General features: G+C 38.8%; 3 non-coding genes across 3 annotated transcripts; 1 reads left to right on the forward strand and 2 right to left on the reverse strand.

The window, feature by feature from the left end:
- Nucleotides 1-2070: 2070 nt before the first annotated feature.
- On the reverse strand, nt 2071-2152 carry trnas-gcu. Its single transcript has one exon. It is a non-coding gene; the product is annotated as a tRNA-Ser (tRNA).
- Nucleotides 2153-2942: 790 nt separating this feature from the next.
- trnas-gcu lies at nt 2943-3024 on the reverse strand. The gene has a single exon. It is a non-coding gene; the product is annotated as a tRNA-Ser (tRNA).
- Nucleotides 3025-6948: 3924 nt separating this feature from the next.
- Nucleotides 6949-7030, forward strand: trnas-gcu. The gene has a single exon. It is a non-coding gene; the product is annotated as a tRNA-Ser (tRNA).
- The last annotated feature ends 11255 nt before the right edge of the window (nt 7031-18285 follow it).

Here is an 18285-nt window from a genome sequence, read left to right on the forward strand (position 1 = left end):
TTGTTTTAATAGTGTAAACAATCAGAATAAACGTCACTGCTGAGGATTGCTCTTTCACCTCTGTCTGAAATGTGCAAATAAATCCTCTTTGATGCATGTGAGAGTCTGTGTTGATGCCAAACCCCAAGTTGATAATTCAATAGATTAATTAAGTGGGAAATTAAATCAGTTTCAAAATGAGCAATTAGATTAAGCCAATGTGAAATCATTGTCATTGGACTACTGACAATCAACCACTACATAGGCCTACATTATTCAAACTACATGAATATAAAATATAGCCTTTAACAAGAGAGAAAACATCTTAAATATTTGTAATTTGACATTCGTTTAGCATGTACAAGTTGAGATATTTCTGATTTTTAGGTGATAGTAATCACTTTTGTCATTAGCTGTTATGATGGACTTGATCAATTGAAAACGAATTGATGCCTCAAAGGCAAAGAGAATTATTAAGAATTATTGAGCAGAATTTTAGCTGAATGTGTTTCTGCACAAAGCTTCAATAGCTGCTGTGGCTTTCGCAGTGTTTACTGCACATTAAACAACACCACACAGAGCTTTGAAACTTGAAGATGTGGACAGGAGTTGTGAAGTTTTAAGGGTGTAAATGCACAGAAAGTTGGTGAAGAGTAGCCACACGCTGCAGCTGATTGCCTACAGTCTACTTTACTTAAAGTTAACTCACTGTCAAGTCAGCTTTTGATGCTTTAGCGAACTTGCCCTCTGCTGTCCTCTTGCTAAATCCAACGTTGTTCACCAAAGCTTTACAGTATGGCTGATAAAGTAAAATTCAGGACTAAGAATAAAACTGCTTCCTGCTAGTTTAGTGATTTAAAAGAGGTAGGCAGACGGGGTCGGCTTTTACAGAGTAAAACGTTGATTAAAGAAAGTTAGTTAGGCTAATATGAGTAAAAGCTTTTATCATAAGAAAAAAATTAGCTTTAAATGAAAACTTTGCATTAAGGACACTCCGTCTTTCAGTCGAGAACTGACCTTGATGTTAGTTTGCTCGACCTTATTCGAGTTCTTTTCAGCTCCACCTGCAACAGAGGAGAATGGCTGATAGGTGAGTTATATTAGGTTCAGTGGACTTCACTTTATATTCAACCCACATTGCTCTTGGCTCTTTAAGGACAGTTCAGTTTGAACCTCCACTTTTCACTTTCTATGGGGTATTTATATCTTTTTATTTCATGTTGCATTAAAAGCAATGCCTGGGCGAAAGAGGTCCAGGCCCTTGAAAGTCAGCTTTGAACTGGCAGATTGCGCAACAGATGAGACGTTTTGATGTTCCAGATTTACATTCTGCCTCATCTGCACCTAAAATTAATGCCACTGCTGGTTTGACAGTACAGTAATGCTGCTCTCATGAATGCAACCCAGCTGAAGTTTGAGCAGTTTTTCCTGACTGAAATGTGAACAGATTATGGTGAATTTAACTCGAGCTGAGTGCATTAATAGACTCGTTTGTTATAGCAGCATGGAGTCGGTGCTCAGTCCTCAGTTTCCCAGCTGGCATGCCAGAAGCAAATCTGCTCATCGCGGACAGCATCTGGAAGAAACTGAAAAGGTATGAGACTGAAAGAAATGGAGATAGAAACACAGCCATTCCCGATGGAGGAGGAAGGTTTGGCTCCTCACCTACTGTTTGTTGGTTTGTGAGAAATTTAGGGGAGAAAACCTTTTGTAGAAAAACGTGAGCGGTTTTACACCTGGCCTGAAGGAGTTACTGCTGTTGAAAGAGAGGACTGTGGGATTATAGAACTGGTTTCTGGCCTGTAAGTGTAAATTTACAAATTGTCAGCGCAAGTAATTCAGTATCTAAATGCTCTGTGTGGTGTATCTACAATACATACATTTTCCATATTTTCGCTCCTTTGCTTTCTCTCAGCGGTGTCTTATTCTGAAAACATCAAGCTTTAATATTCTTGTCTGTGTCTGCCAGCATTCAGCTTTGGCTGCACAGGTCAGTGTCATGTTCATAAATAACTTCATAAAACGTAAAGCCCTTGTTGTTATAATGGAGCCAGTTAGCATGGTGACACGGCAGACTAAAGTAAACCCACTCGACGAGGATGGGATTCGAACCCACGCGTGCAGAGCACAATGGATTAGCAGTCCATCGCCTTAACCACTCGGCCACCTCGTCCTGTTGACACAGTTTAGAGGAAAAAGATGAGCTGCGTAGTAAACCCAGGAGAATTTCCAGTTCCCCAGTGGTTCACATAGGTACAGGGACATAAGGGAGCTAAATTTTGCCCTTACTCTGGAAAAGGGAATGAATTGAAATGGAAGTGTAGAGTTCATGTTTCTCAAGCCCCTTTCAGACCAGCAATACTTCGAGCTGTGACGGTACATGATCAAGGAGCCAGGTTATGTGAATACTGTTTACATGCCTGATGAGTCTTCAGACTCATCGACCTTCAACTCAAACTGGATTGCCTTTCATTGTCTCACTGTTATGAGTTAAATCAGTCACTTAATATGCCATTGGGGCTGGTGGAGAGAGATTCACTGCCTTCCACACGATGCCACATCTTCAAGAACAGAAGCTAAAGTCTACCAGACAATGTGGGCATTGATCCCACTACCTCTCGCATGCTAAATGAGCGCGCTACCATTTAAGATAATTCTTCTTTGGCTAACTGTAAATCATTGGTTTTGCCAAGTTTTCTCTCGGTGTGTGTGACAGCGTGTCGATAAGGAAGAGTTCAAAACTGATCTCGTTCCAAAGAGACTTGTTATAATGACATGTTAGCATGTTGGCATGTCCACATGGCCGCCCAATGAGGATGGGATTTGAACCCACGCGTGTAGAGCACAATGGATTAGCAGTCCATCGCTAATCCATAACATTTCATATCAATGCGGAAGAAGGAACATTTGATCCTGTTAGCAAGTGGATGTGTAAACGCGGCAGATTAAAGTAAACTACATTCCGACGAGGATGGGATTTGAACCCACGCGTGCAGAGCACAATGGATTAGCAGTCCATCGCCTTAACCACTCGGCCACCTCGTCTTCCAATTAGTGACGTTTGAGGAAAAAGTTGATGTTGGTGGTAAACCCAGGATAATTACCAGGGTCAGCTCCTAAGGTTTTCACATTAGTTCAGGAACTTACAGGAGCTAGATTTAGTTTCTACGGAAAATCTGGAATTGTAAACGAATAGAAATGGAAGTGTAGAAGGAACCTTGTCATTTAAAGCAATTTACTTTTCATCCTTGTCATGTCCTTCCATTTTCCTGCTTCAGAAAGAGGATTCATCATTTAAGGTCTAAGGTTTGACGTCCTCTAGTGGACACAGTGATTATGACACAGTGATTGTTATAATCGTGATGAAGAAATTCCCCTGACATTAACAGAGTATTCATTTTTACCAGACCATGATTTTTTTCCCCCTAAACCTAACCAACCTTAATCACAGTGTTGTCACATCATTATGGTTAACAGTGATTGGTAACAGTTTTGGAAAGCACATCCTGCTCATAGTAGATTCAGACTGGAAAACACTTCTATCGGCTATTCTAGAGGTCATGTTTGGAAGACTTGTTGGTTCGCTTCGTACCTTATCCTTAAAAACACAAATGTTGCAAGTAAATACCATTTAACAGCCAAAAGTAACTTTGTAATTTTGAAAGAGTTTTAAAAAATAAACTAAAATGAACAAATGGGAACTATACAATAATCAACTACATTCATAGCTGTGTATTCAAATGTACAGTAATTGTCAATTGTTTTGTTTTTTTTTAAATACACAAATCTAAATAATAGGTATGTCTTAATATACAAAGGTAGTTTCTGAGGTTAGGCTTGTTACTTACAGCTAAATGTTTTATGAATGTAGAATTTATCTAAAAATATCAGTTAAATACAATAATTCCTGCTGTGATCAGTTCAACCAAAGGAACCATTTTCCTTTTCTCAGTAGGAGTAGATATGATCAGCAATAACCCATGAAAGTTTACTCCACAGAGCTTTTGTATGCTGGCAATTGAGAAATAAATTTACCAGCGTCTCTCAATGCTCCTGTCTTGTGGAATTAAACCTGTGAACCATCTAATTGGATACCTCTTCAGTTTTATTGATTTGAAAAAAAAAAAAACAAAAGTGGCAACAGCCTAACTTCGCTCCTATAATTTCATCTGAATAGCTTCACGAAAAGACGGCCCAAGGTCCGTGTACAGGGTCTGACTGAAAAAGTTGTTTATTGTTGCTTTTTTTTTGCCCACAGCTATCTCAGCTATTTCTGCTGTGACTAGTGATAGGTTTTCTGTTTTATTTGCTTCATAACTTTTCGAAAGAGAGACAACAGCAGCAAAAACTGGGTAACGGAGATCTGAAACTATGAATGTGAATTGCTTAGTTACAAAGGTGGTTGTCTCTGCCAAAAAGTTGATTTACCAGGACAATATTGTTGACGGAAAAACCCATGATTACTTGTTAGGAAAGCATCACATTTGTATTGCAGTAAAAGCTTTAGACATTGGTTGAAAAAAAATTTGCTTTTGTTGTTGTTGTTAAAGAAAACTGTAGGGGGCAATTGAAGAGGTCGCCCCTGTCCTGCTTCTATTAGATTTTTGCAGGAGAATTGAACAAGTTCTTATGTGTTCTCTGAACTAAAAGGACAAAAACTCTCAAAACAGCCCTCCAACTTCAATTTCCTCTTGATTTTCAGAATTTGTTTACTCATTTTCTCTTCCTCTTTAATTTCACCTTTGTCCATGTTCATTTGATTTCTGTTTCTGCTTCTTTTCAATATGAACGATTCTCTTCTTAGTGGCTTTGAATGTTAATTTTGCTGTTGGTTTCTCCTGTGAAAAGATGTAAGTATAGAGAGGCACCGATGATCTAATAATGTTGATACGTAGCATCCCACCACACAAATGTAGGGCTCCAACTACTCGAACCCATAGGAGTGTCTACTGAAATACTGCCCCTATGGCAGCAGGCGTACAGGACCTTGGTTGTCATGGTTACAGTAATCGACAATCGAACTGTACCGAGAGTGGCGTACCTACCTTCGTCGCCTACTACTGTTTAACATTTCATCCTTTTCTCTTTTGTGTTTTTCATCATTTAAAGTTTTGTTTCTTGAATCTCTTCAGTTGTTTTTCTTATTCAGTGTCTATCATGCCTTGAAGTACCTCTGTCTAAAAAGTGCTGGATAAATAAATGCCTTGCTTTTTGAAGCGGCCACAAAGCAAAGCATTTCTAATACCCCTTTGAAGGCTGGTTCTCTAGATGTTTTATCTTAAAGTTTGAGCAAAGTTCAATCTAAAGAAGACGTAGTTCTTCTACACAAGCTTTTCCCAACAACAGTTTCCAACACCTTCCCAAAATACTGTATATTCTAGGCAGAATGGGGACAACTTTGAAACAGTATTTAAACCATAAGAGTCGGACTTAGTGCTGCCTGTAAATGAGTTTCACTGAATAATAAAAAGCTGAGCAATAATGGAAAAAACAGCACAACATATTTGTGACGGCAAGGAGGAAATCCCAATCGGCAAATATACCACATTTGATCATTAAAATGCAATTAAAGATGTACAGTGTATTTCATCATAATAGCTGTGTTAATGTTCTGGCCCTCTTTGCGTCATGTATTTATGTTTTGTATTATGCATCATGTATTTTTTTTTACACTACATTAAGTACATAAATGGACAGAATTAAATCTTTTTAATCCCTTTGGTTTTTTTGATACAGGATTAGATGTCAGATGTGAAATCTGAATTGGAGTATTTAAATGTAAACGATAAGCCAAACTTTAGCCCAAAGCTGGATGTGTGTGTTGTGCAGGCTGCTTGAGACGCTGGAACCTTTATTTATTTATTTTTTTTTGTTTCTTTATTCCAATTCAAGCACTAATGAAAGTCGCCATGGTAACAAGACAGCAGGCTGCAGATGACAGTTTGTTTGCAGATAAATTCACAATACAGTACAATAGAGTTCTGGGTTTACAATTTAGTTTGTGGACCAAGTTTTAAGCACAAATCAAATGAGAGTTAATTAGAATTTAACTGAACTTTAGAGATGCTGAAGTTTCAGTTTTGGATTAAAAAAAATGTAATAGTCACAAATGTTTTGGTCCTCTCACCCTTCCTGGCATTGGCTCTGAGCGCACATGAACTCCTCCAGACCTTCACTTTGTTACTGTCCAATAATAACCTTGTTGTTTGGAATTTTTTCAGTTTCAGTGTAATCCAGGCACGAGCAGGAAGTCATTCAATTATTGTCAATTTAACTCACTGATTATTTTACCATTGCTATGAATTATCTGTGCACAGATAATTGCAGAGTCTCAAATAAACTCCACAGTCATGTTCTGGAGCAAATAAAATGCTAATTCTGAGGCCAGGATAATACATATGCTAATTTAATGGAGGGGGGGGGGCAATGCCTGCCAATAATTAAAAAAATAAAAAATTTCTTTGCCGTAAAGAGAATATGGAAAATTGATTTAAAACACGAAATAAACGAGGTCAGCTTGTTTTGGAGAATATACATAGAAATGCGTTTGTCCCTGTTTTAAGCTGTTAAATCACAGATGTCATCCACCCTAAAATGGGGACACACGATGATGGTCTAAGCAGCACTCCTACAGAGAGTGTACTACACAGTGCCGTTATGCTCAACACATAACCATTATCATTATGATTTTCAAACTGCTTTAAATTAAAGCTGTGAGTCGGCACTTTTTAAGATGCAGCACGCTTCACTATTCGCCAAAAAAAAACTACATTAACACACCACCAAAAACTCCAGTCTAGGTCATGATACTGATAGTTGATTAAAAGAAAATTAATGGGCAATTGATAATCCATAAATGTAAGAATTAATTTTCCATGGATCTAAGGTCTAAATTTAGCTCCTTCCTGTAGCTACGTGAAACCCTCAGATACCCAGATCACCTTTTCTCTGGTTTTACTTAAACAAGAGCACGAGGTGGCCGAGTGGTTAAGGCGATGGACTGCTAATCCATTGTGCTCTGCATGCGTGGGTTTGAATCCCATCCTCGTCGGCATGGAGTTTACTTTAGTCTGCCTTGTTTCTATGTCAACACGCAACCCTGCTCCATCCTAACTCTTTGGAACAAGATCAGTTTCTATCACAAATGATATCTTCCTCATTGATGCGCTGTCACGTACTGAGAAAAAACTTTTCAGAACCAATGACGTGAAGTTGTTCATGGGGGAATTAGCTCAAATGGTAGAGCATTCGCTTTGCATGTGAGAGGTAGTGGCTTCAGTGTCCACACTCTCCAGTAGACTTCGGCTTCTGTTCTTGAAAAGTAGACAATGTGTGAAAATCAGTGAGAGATGCACAAAATATATGTTTCAAATCAGGTACCAATGAGGCAATGAAATGCAGTTCAGGAAGTGAAGTTTGTGGGTTTCATCAGGCTCGTAAACACTGCTCAGAGGTTTATTATACTTCAGGACAAATTGATATGACTTTAACGCTGTGGCAGTTGTTTTGTCATTTCCTATGATGATTGATAGTTTAAAAGTTTAAATATGCTGTTCATGCTACATTTGGTTCCCCAAAACAAATGCGCCTGAGCTCAAGTCAGTGGTTTGAATGCTTATTTAAGATTACTTTCTTGTTTTTCAGGGTGGAGAAAAGGTCTTTTCGATTTGTATTCATGACTGTGACGGCTGGAAATTCTTCTGTGTTCTTCACACATTATCTCTTGTCATCAACAACAGAACAGAGAAATCTGAAGTCTTCTGGAGAATAGTCTGCCATTTGAGCTAATTCCCTATCAATTCAACACACAGCAAAAACTCCACTCTTCTCAAAATGTCCTTTAGAAACCATGACAACATTTTTAACAAAATCCAAACAGGGTTTAAAATGCACCACAGCAGTTCGACCTCTCTCCTGTGAGGATTACAAATGTACTAGAGTTGTATCTCCTGGAAATCAGAGCTGAAATGATCAGTAACAGAAAGTTAATGAGCAACAATTTTGATAATCCATAAATGTAAGATTTACCTTCTCAGCAAAATGCCAAAATTAAATGGTTCTAACTTCTTCAGTGTAAATACTTGCTGCTGTTGTGAGCACAGTCAGTTCTCCACTGCTGGAGACATAACCTCAAGGACAGCACAGTGGAGGGCACCATTTATTTTTCCTTTTCCTCTCTTTACTCCAGAACACACACACACACACACACACACACACACACACACACACACACACATACAAACATACAAACTTAACTTCTGTTTTAGCAAAAACCATTTAAGCAGCGGTGCTGGTCAGTAAGTTACACACAGGTAGAAGACCGGAAGATGCTTCCAAACTGATGCAGTTAACAAATTTGAGATTCAAAAGCTGCGACACACAGAGATCTTCATCCAGAGCTCTTGGCTAAACCGCCAGCTGTGGACACGGTGCTGAGAACACGCATACATGGTTCTCACAGAGTTTAGTGGAGTAAATGCCTAAAAACAGCAGCCTCTTTCTATTTTCATCAAAATACTCAGTGAATCAAAAATCAGCTCAGGATGAAATGGTGAGACTGCCAAAGATTCAAATCTTTGACACACATCTCCCCACCTCGCTGCCTCCCTCACAACCCTGTCAGAGCACTGCTCGATCACCACTGATGCTCTCTCTGACTGTCAACAGCAGACATGTTTCAGCCTTGTGAATGTCTTGATAATACTGCACATCTGGAGGAGTGCTGCAGTTACATACATAACTCTCATTTTCATGTCTTCACCAGCTTTTGTAACTGCTGGCATTTCTGCGTGGTATCACTTGATTTTCTGTGGAACTGTAGAATACGACCAGAATGAACTGATAGTGAACATGTACAGGTTCTTTATTACACTAACGAAAACGTTGACTCGTTGAGTCTTAAGTTTCTCATTAAATTCTCAGGTGTCATGAGGATGTCAAACTTTCTTCAGTGAAACAGGGTTCCTCATTTTTGGCTTCTTCGTTCAGTCAGTTTGTTTTAGGAAATCGAGGCATCACTTTTGATTTCTGCCTTAAAATGTGAAAACCTTGTGTCAGACAGTCATAAGTAGAAGCTTCTCCCACAGAGATCCATTGCAAAAATAAATTTATTTCTTGTAGGGACCTGGAGACTGTTTGTTTTATATACTTTTAGTCTTCAGTGACTTGATCTCCGTTTATGTGCAATAACTTTATGTTATCGATATTTGAATGTTTTTCGGCAAATGTTGCTACCGTTAGCTCAACTATCTATCTTTCTTTCTAAAAAGCTCAAACTAAACCTCCACTTCATGTGGTCACTCCACAGTGTTAGAGGAAGTTAACTCTGGGGGATGGGTGGTCCCGTGGTTGTGGGATAAATGCACAATGGGGTCACCAAAGGGGCACGGCAGGATTAAAGCATGGATCCTGATTGGAACAGACATCAGTGTCGAGCTCAGCTGATAACAACTGAAAGGCTCGCCTCTCGACACCTGACGGGCAGCGACGCTCAGGGCCGCGGGTTCATCAGCATCGCAAATTGTGGTTCTATCTATATCTGCTCATGCACACATTTGGACACAAGCACACAAGCTCTGCCTGTTTCATAGAGCTTGTGATGCACAGATCAATAGTGGTCTTTTATTTAAAACAAAGCCACTAACTATTGTTCATATTCAGTATAAAATGAAAACACATGGTTTATTTGCTCTGCTGTGTTTTTCTGTTAGTGCTTCTTATACAGACTGAACGTTGCAGAATCACAGCACTGCATCTGGCAGAATACAATTCCTTGAGAAATAGTGCTCGTGTTTAGGGATGTAATTAAAAATTATTTTCAAGCTTTCAATTATTATTTTCAATTACCTGATTAAGAGTTAGGTCTATAAAATGTCAGCAAATAGTGAAAAACGCCTGTAATAAGTGTCTGAGTATAGACATATGGGTGGACTCAAAAGTGGCAAATTCTCGCATTTTTGCAATCAAAGAAAGACAATAATGCATATTAATCTTCTGTCGATTTATGAATTCATCTTTGTAGCTTTACTTTGTAGCTTTTTTCCGGATGAAAATAGTCAAATTATGATTGAAAATCTAAAAAAAACTACCGACATTTTGAACCAAGAAATGTTTAAAGTCTAATGCAAGTTCATGTTTTTCCTTTTGTTCTATTATCTGCATAAAATGCCCAGAAAATATGATTTACCTGCATTCCTGTTTTTGTTAAAGGATGAGCATTACTCAATATTTTTCTTACTATCGTTTTGCAATACTTTACAACTTACTCAGTATTTTTCAAAACAGGAAGTAGTGCATTTTGTAGGGGACTATTTTTGGCAGCAGATTAATACATATTTGGTGCTGTAGTGAGTGTTTCTGGCAGCAGGAGCATTTATCTGGGATTAAGTCAAAAGAAACTACAGGGGCTGTTTTCATGGTGATGAAGAAATGTCGCCCAGTGAAACACTTCACTTCAGTGACGCACAAAAACTATTAAAACCACAACAATGGAGTTCTAAGGCTCAGGGGAATAAGATATATTGAGTGTTGGCTCCACAAACAATATTTGACCTGAGGATCAATTCACTGTTTGCTTTGGTCTTTTCATGGGGTTTGTTGACAATAAGAAAAATATAGAATAGCACCAGATTTGCCCTTTAAGAGCAGAAATCTCATGACTTTCTGACTTGGGGCTTGTTTTGGGGATTCTCCCTAAAGAATTTTTCCGTTTTCTCTCAAGTTTAAAAAGATAAAATATACAATCACCTGAGAGTTGACTCTACCAAACACTGTCACGCTGCCATCTCTCAGGAAGATATATTCCCTGCGAGGTAAAGCTGGCTTTGGCTTATGCAAACAAACCCACATGCCGAAAGGAAATTACACTGAAATCTCAAATCATGTATATTACATCAGCATATGAATTTCAACATGTTGAGAGGAATTGTTTCTTTATGAATAGTACATCATGAAGAAGGCTTTTATTTTTCTGTATTATGAGAAAATGCAGGTAAAGTGTAGAGCGATACAATGAGGTCTATGATTCACTTCTTAGATTTTGAGAATCTGCCATGAAAAAGGAAGAAACTCCAAATAACATTAATGCTATTTTTGATACTGCATAAGAAAGGTAAAAGATGCAGCTGCAGATTGTTTGTACAGCTGCTATCTTTGCATCTGACACAATAACAACAACAAGACAGGCTCGTTTTCCATCCACAACCAAACTGGAAGAGCAAAGGTATGAAGAAGTGGCAGTACTGGGATTTAATGGCTGCACAGCTGCAATCCAGGTTATCTCGCAGTTAATCCAGCAGGAATCACAAGCTGCTTGGAACCTTTGAAATTCAAATATCAATATAAAAAACCAGGAAGCCAATTAATGAGTAAGGGTTGTTCCACAGGAAGGCCCCCCCCCCTCTTTCTCTCTCTTTTTTCCTTATTGCTGCTCTCACCTCTAATCCCCGCAGGAGGGTTATTCATCAATGCCTTCTTCAGGGTGCAGCGCAGATTAGACCAGCACATGTACTTTAAAATAATAGAGAGAAACAAGCTCTTTTTTCTTTCATGTCAGTTTTCAAAGCTGGTTTATAAATTGGTGATGAATACAAACACGAAGTTTATTTTGGAAATAATGAAACTGTCAGTCTTGAATAAAGCTGGTTACATAAGAACTGGGAAAAAGACAAAAAGCTATGAACAGTCTCTAGACATTGAGAAGAGAAGCAGTTTAAAAGATGCCATTTCTAACAAGCACATTGTTTCATGTTTAAGAAGTCGGGGCGGCAAAGTCACGTTCACCTTTTTCATTTTCAGTCTAGACATATGGGACGACCAAAGTGCCCTTGCTTGAGGATTTAAGAGCCAAGAGACAGCTCACTTTCCCTGGATGTGTTTGTTTCTGAATCGTTGTTCTCAGGCGCTGACCGTGACCTCACATTGTGTAAATTACGCCGAGAGAAATTTTAGGGGCGTTCAGAGGGAAGGCAGATTACAGTGCAGCACAGGTCGTCAAGTTCAGTCTCAACCCCAAAAAAACAGAAGAGAACAAGCAAAAGAGCAGCTGTTCACCATATTCATATATTTAAAAACAAAAAGCTGCATAATTGTCCGTTTAACATTTACAATAATAATTTGTTTTTCATTTAATTCTGACAAAGTAAATTCATAAATATAATAAAATATATTGTGTATTTCTCTTTTGATTTGTTTTAATTTAGGCATTTTAAATCTTCCATACATTTTATGGTCCAAAAACTGCATCTTAGCAAATTTGTTATTGAACTGTATTTACTTCATATTTACTATATTTTACTATATTTACTCGTAAAGGATGAAAAGACATCATCCCCATCAATAGGTGATTTCCTGGGAGGGATGTTGACAGTAGGAGAAACACAGGATTAACTAATGAGATGGCTGATGGCTGAACTCCATGTGGCTGCTTCAGTTTCATTGCCTTACTGCGCTGTGACACTTGAATAGGTCACCCGTAATTTTCCTTTAACGACGAGTTAAAATGTGCGCTGTGAAAGAAGCCTGTTGGCGAGAGGCTCGTTGGACCAGAACTCTGAAAACTAAACAGATGTGATCAACAAAACGGATGAAACTTAATTAACTGAATAAATGCAGCGTGACAGAAAGCCGTGTTTTCCTCTCATGATCAACACGAGAGAAAACGAGTCTGTCGTGCTGCTTGTCATTCAGCCTCTGTAGGTAATTAGGTTTCATGCGTATTATTGATTACAGGTGTTAAAATCTTTGGCTCGTCTCTTTGAGTTTACTGGAAACACTACAAGGATTACAAAAGAGTACAGTACATGGTTCTAAGATTTCTCTCAGGCACTTCCATTATACAGGTGCATATTAGATTATGTAAATGAGCCATTATACAACATGCGTGAAAGCATCCTATCATATATCCTATTATATTTTTCATTGCCTCAAACAGCAGTTGTTATGGCACCGACTGTACAGTAGGATCAACAAGGCAGATTTTATGCAAAACAATCGTTTGTGAGTGCCTTCCAGAAAAATAAACAACAAAAAAAGAAGAAGTTATGAGCTTTTGTTTGATATTTATGAATGGAATTGGGACGTTGACCTCTCATGTGAACTGGAAAACAGCAGGAAACAAGAAGCTGGTAAACTGCTTGTTTCCTGTTGGGAGGTGAGCGGCAGAGGAGCTGTTGTCTCATAATCCAGTGCATCAGGTTTCAGTGCAAAGCCACGTTTCACTTGACGTTCACCTCACTTTTATCAACTTCATTGCTCTCCAGCTCCGTCTGTAGACTTTATGATTCCCTCATCTACCCATCCACCGTCTTATCGAGATTCAGAATTTTGCCTCCGTGTTTCCCCCTTTTTTCATAAATGAGCAAAGTAAACTCTTATTGTTTGTTGTCTCCTTTGAAAGGTTTTTGCTGAACAAAAGTTACAGAGGCACAAACATGGCAGAAATCCAATTTCTTTTGTTTTTTGTTTGTGTGTTTGTTTTTGGCATAAAAAACAAATATAAGGCCACAGCCACAAGTCTGAACCAACCCTGTGTCAGCAGCTGTTGCAGTGATATGTGATATCCTAAAACGCTTTGCACAGATAGAAGAAGGAGACTTGGAGCTGTCAAACAGTGATTTGTCAAGGTTGTATGAAAACTGAGCTCAGTACAGATCGAAAACACACCTGAAGCACCATCCAGGCAAGAGCATCCCACATGGGGGACGCTGTATTTTAAACTTGGGTAAGAATTATTGCTGCATACAGATGGGAAATTCTGAGAACAGGATATAATTTGCCAACTTCGGTGGATATGATGCTAAACAGTTATTTCCCAGCAAAAATAGACCTGTTGATGTCATATTGACATCATACCATCAACATTTTATAAAACTGACACCTTTCACTATATAGTTTAAAAGTCTAGGCTGAATCTGAATATGACAGACATGAAAAAATATAAATATATTTGATATATTTTAACCATTTTAGTGGCTGCATGTGGAGAAAGGGGCATTTTAGTGACATTTTCTGACGGTTTATTGAGTAAAATGTGGTGAAATCCCAAAAAAAAACGAAAAAATGTGTCTGCAGAAAACCAAAATATCCTTTTCCTCATGATTGTGATCAGGCTGATGAATGCTGCTTTAGAATAAGAGGAAGGAAAATCTACTTTGGGGGATGTGTCATGTGTTCAGCTACAACAGCAACAAGAAGAGCAAGACTTGCAAAGTACCATCGTCACTTGTTGTCCTCATACTAAAAGTGTGTTCCAGGTAGCAGGAGAACTTGAACATGAACTAAAGTGATGAAAAAGGAAGGGTACCGTGGATCCTTCATGCTCACTGACACAGCGCTCGGCTTATTCTGTCAGAGCAGGAGACCGAGGAGCTGCCAGTGCCGCTTTCAGTTCTGATGGCTTTCCTCTCCTGTCGGTATCACTGTTCCTCATTGGTGTGTTAGTGAGGCCCCTCAGTTGGTGTGAAGGGAGATGACATTGTGTGGAAAGAGTGGTGTCTGAACAAACCTCCTCTGTAGAATGTGTAGAGCTGCAGATGGACCTACTTGTGTCTCTATTTTCAATTAACATCTGGCTGTGCGCAAAAAAAACATAAAGCCGTTCCTAAACTGTCTATGGGTTTGAATCACCGCTGTGTCATATCGGCTAAAAAAAAGGAAATGGAAGCAAAGGACGACTGTAAACTGTCAATTCACTCCCTCTTTTCCCTCTGTTCCTTTAAGTGCATGTATTGTCTTCCTGTTGTTCGGCAGCTCTGTCTTTGTACCGTAATTGTTCAGCTGCATTACAGAGATGCTTCACGCTGATGAAAGCCCTCGGATGTTAATAGATGATGAACATGGAGTCCTGCATTCTGCCTCTCGATTCTCTCTTGCCGCAGGTTTACAACGTGTCTCGTGCTGCAAAGCGCAATTTGTTACTAAAGTTATTTCAGTTTAATTAAAAAAGCTGTTTAATCTGTCTCATATCTAGCCAGGCTTTGTCACAGTCACGACTGGCTGTGGAAGATAGGTCGAGCCATCAGCAGATGTTTTCACACAGGGCCTGTCGATGCCTTCACTGATGTTTTTACTTCTTTAATGGGTAAAAACTGACAGAGTAAGTGCAGGTTTGTTGACTGAACCCCAAGGACATTGTTTTTGTTTTGTACTATAACCGTAAGTGCTAATTAGCACAAATTACAGATGTAGTTTCAGTAACAGTTTGTTTTTATTTTTAAGTATTGGATTGAATTGTTTTTACCTGTTTCAGAGGTGTAGTTTCACAGCTGTGGTTGTGGTTGGTGAAAGCTCACAGGGTGTCGGAAAAATACAGGAAGTCCATTTAAGTCACTTCCTCACCCTGGAAATTTACACTGCTGATGAATAATCCTGCTCTTGTTTGTCATGTGAACTATTGTTAATCGATTATCTTTTATCTTTTTATCAGTGTGATGTTATTCAGCCGTCGGGACAGGTTTTGTTGTCCGTGATATTTTGAAACTGCTGGACTTTGTTTGGTTGGTTGTCAGCGATGATGTGGACAATCACCTTCCTTTATCGGCCTATTCACAGTAGGACGTCAGAGCCGGTGAGACAAACTCTCTTTGAAGAAAGAAAGCCGGCCTTATGTGGGTTTGCTCTGTTTGATGGTCTAACAAAACATTTCTCCCTTTGATTTGCACCATGATATATAAATGATGTCTCAGTTTTGAAGCTTCATGAGTAGGTTTGGATAATATTTGTCTTTGGAGTTAAACTAAATAATCAATTCACTGTGATGAGGACGTGTGATGTCTGGATTAATAGATAATGTTTATCCTTTTTCCTGTTGTCGGGTACACCGATTCAAACTGGACCTTTATTCAAAGATTGGACTGGCCCTTCGATTGGTTGGTGTTCGTGGAGCCAGACTGTCCCTAGGATGACATTATCCTACACAAGCTAAACCACGTTTACTTTTATGTTCTGGAGACCTGCTTTCGTTAGCAAGGTCTTGCACGGGATAAAGTCTCACGTTGCTTTTAGACAACGAGTTGTTATTTTAAATGGACGAAAGCACGGTACAACTGACCCCACTCCACTGAAATGAAGTGGGCTGTAGGTGAAAATAGATAGTTGGTGATTAATATAGTAAATTTAAGCTAATAATATATATAGTTTATTGGCCCAGACCGTCTCTTTTAATTGATACATTTGTTCTCTACTGGTGAAGAGGAGTAAAATTCAGGGAAACTGAACACTAGTAAAATTGGCTCCTGCTCTGTTTTCCTTGATGTGTTTACACACAAACTCCAATGTACATCTCCATCCACTACTGTTATATCATTTATTAGAAAAAGCTGCATCAAAATAAGGAAATAAGCTGGCAGCGGTAATTCTCCAGTTGCTTCCATTAAACCACTTCAGGAAGCAGAGGTCACAACGAGATGAAGTAATTAAAAGAGCTCCAGTCAAACACTGCTGATGTTTAAGTCACGTGTTTCATGTGCATCATGATTTATTCACCAAGTCTGTTTCCACTGCACTGTGGCACGTTTTTGCTTTTATCAATACGCAAACTTTTCCACCGCAGCCAGGTGGAAAGACTGTTCAGTGATATTTAGACTTCTTTTTGAATCTCCAGTGATTCCACTCAGGCGAAAAATGAAAATGTGCATAAAAACAGGTGGATGGACACCCACACACCGTTGACCTCTTCACGCACTGATGAAATATGCAGGTAATCAACGGTGTGTGGGACTCGGGCTTCCTCCAGGAGTGAGAAAGAAAATACTCGAGCGAATCAACAAAAGAAACTTTTCCTGACAAAAGAAACTATACAAACGCTATTTGAAATCTAATGTGTGAATTTCTCTAGCTGCATAAAATTATATTAAAATGAAAATAAAGAAAATATTTCTCCACCAACACAGTAACCTCCAGTGAAAACCACCAGTCACTTTCTGCATTTCGTGCCAGACTCTGCTGAATAAATCAGACGTGATGACGTGCTGCTGGATTCAGGAGAAGTGACAGATCGGCCTCGTTGCTGCCGACCGATCCACACAGGACAAACATATGCACAGGCATTCGCTGCCACCGTTGACATTACTGCTGAATGAGTAAGAGCACATTATCTGCTGTGCCAGGGTGTAAATAATGTTTAATTTATTTCATTATTTATGTTATTTTTTTATAGATCAGAAATGCTAATCAAAGTTTTGCCTGTTCTAATTTTGCAAAATCTGTGACATTATTTGTAATATTAATTCCTTCTATAAAGAGAATTGATGCCAAATATTTATCACAGAAATACAGACAGCAAAAGCTTTTAGCTGCTTTCAAGGCGTGTCAGAGCAGCAAGAATTTCAATAAGTCCCTCTGAAAAAGATGAACAACACATAACATGGACTGAAGCGTCCCTTAACCAAAAGACTTTACTCTGGCATTGATAATATTGTCTATAACATGTCAGAAGGCATTAGAGACAAATGGCATTTCAAGGCAAAATTGCGATGAAATGGATTTCTTTGCCTGTAAGTGGCAGACAGAAATGAAAGCCTTATCCGCGTGGAATTGAAAGAGCCGGCGGTTCATTTCATAAATGAGATCACACTGATTTTTCTAAAGGCAGAAGTGTTATCGGCCGCTGGGTTTCCTTCAACGCCACATCCAGCACTTGAGACACCCTTAAAAGCCAAAATGTGGAGGGGGAGTATTGACTCTTGTTTGGTCAAAGGTGTTTTAGAGAGCGAAACGATTGTTACATAAAAGTGAATTTCACCGTTTGCTTACGAGACTGTTAACTTTAACTTTTTCTCCCAGGAGAGCGCTGAGGTTCAGATCTCCACGCTGTGTGTGAAGGGGTCATAGCGCTTGAGTGAGGCACATCTGCAGCGCTTAAAATATTTCACACACTCTCTGTCAGGGCCAGCATTAAATACACATGAAAACCAGTTGAGTAATGTTAAGCTACCTGACCTGCAGTACTTCCTGTTGCTTTATCTTTCTTTATATTGTTTTGTTCTTACTATGTTAGTTGTTTTACACCAGAACTCCAAAGCAGATTCCTCGTATGCTTCTCATTCTGATTCTACCTTTTTCTAAAGGACATAGTAAAGGCAGTTTTATCTTTGGAGTATTAAACAGCACAAAGTTGTTCTCTCTAAATTACACGTCCTTCCTGTGAGGGGAAAAAAATCTGTAACCAAATGGAAGAAATTTACATTTAACATTTGTTCCTTTTGATTCACTCTAATCTGCCTATTACTTATAGATTAATCAATTCATTGTTTGGTCTATGCAGCAACAGTACAATATCATAATCAACTTATAATAATAACTTACATT

This window comes from Seriola dumerili, unplaced genomic scaffold (assembly GCF_002260705.1).
Source record: "Seriola dumerili isolate Sdu_G_001 unplaced genomic scaffold, Sdu_1.0 BDQW01000733.1, whole genome shotgun sequence".
Lineage (NCBI taxonomy): Eukaryota > Metazoa > Chordata > Actinopteri > Carangiformes > Carangidae > Seriola > Seriola dumerili.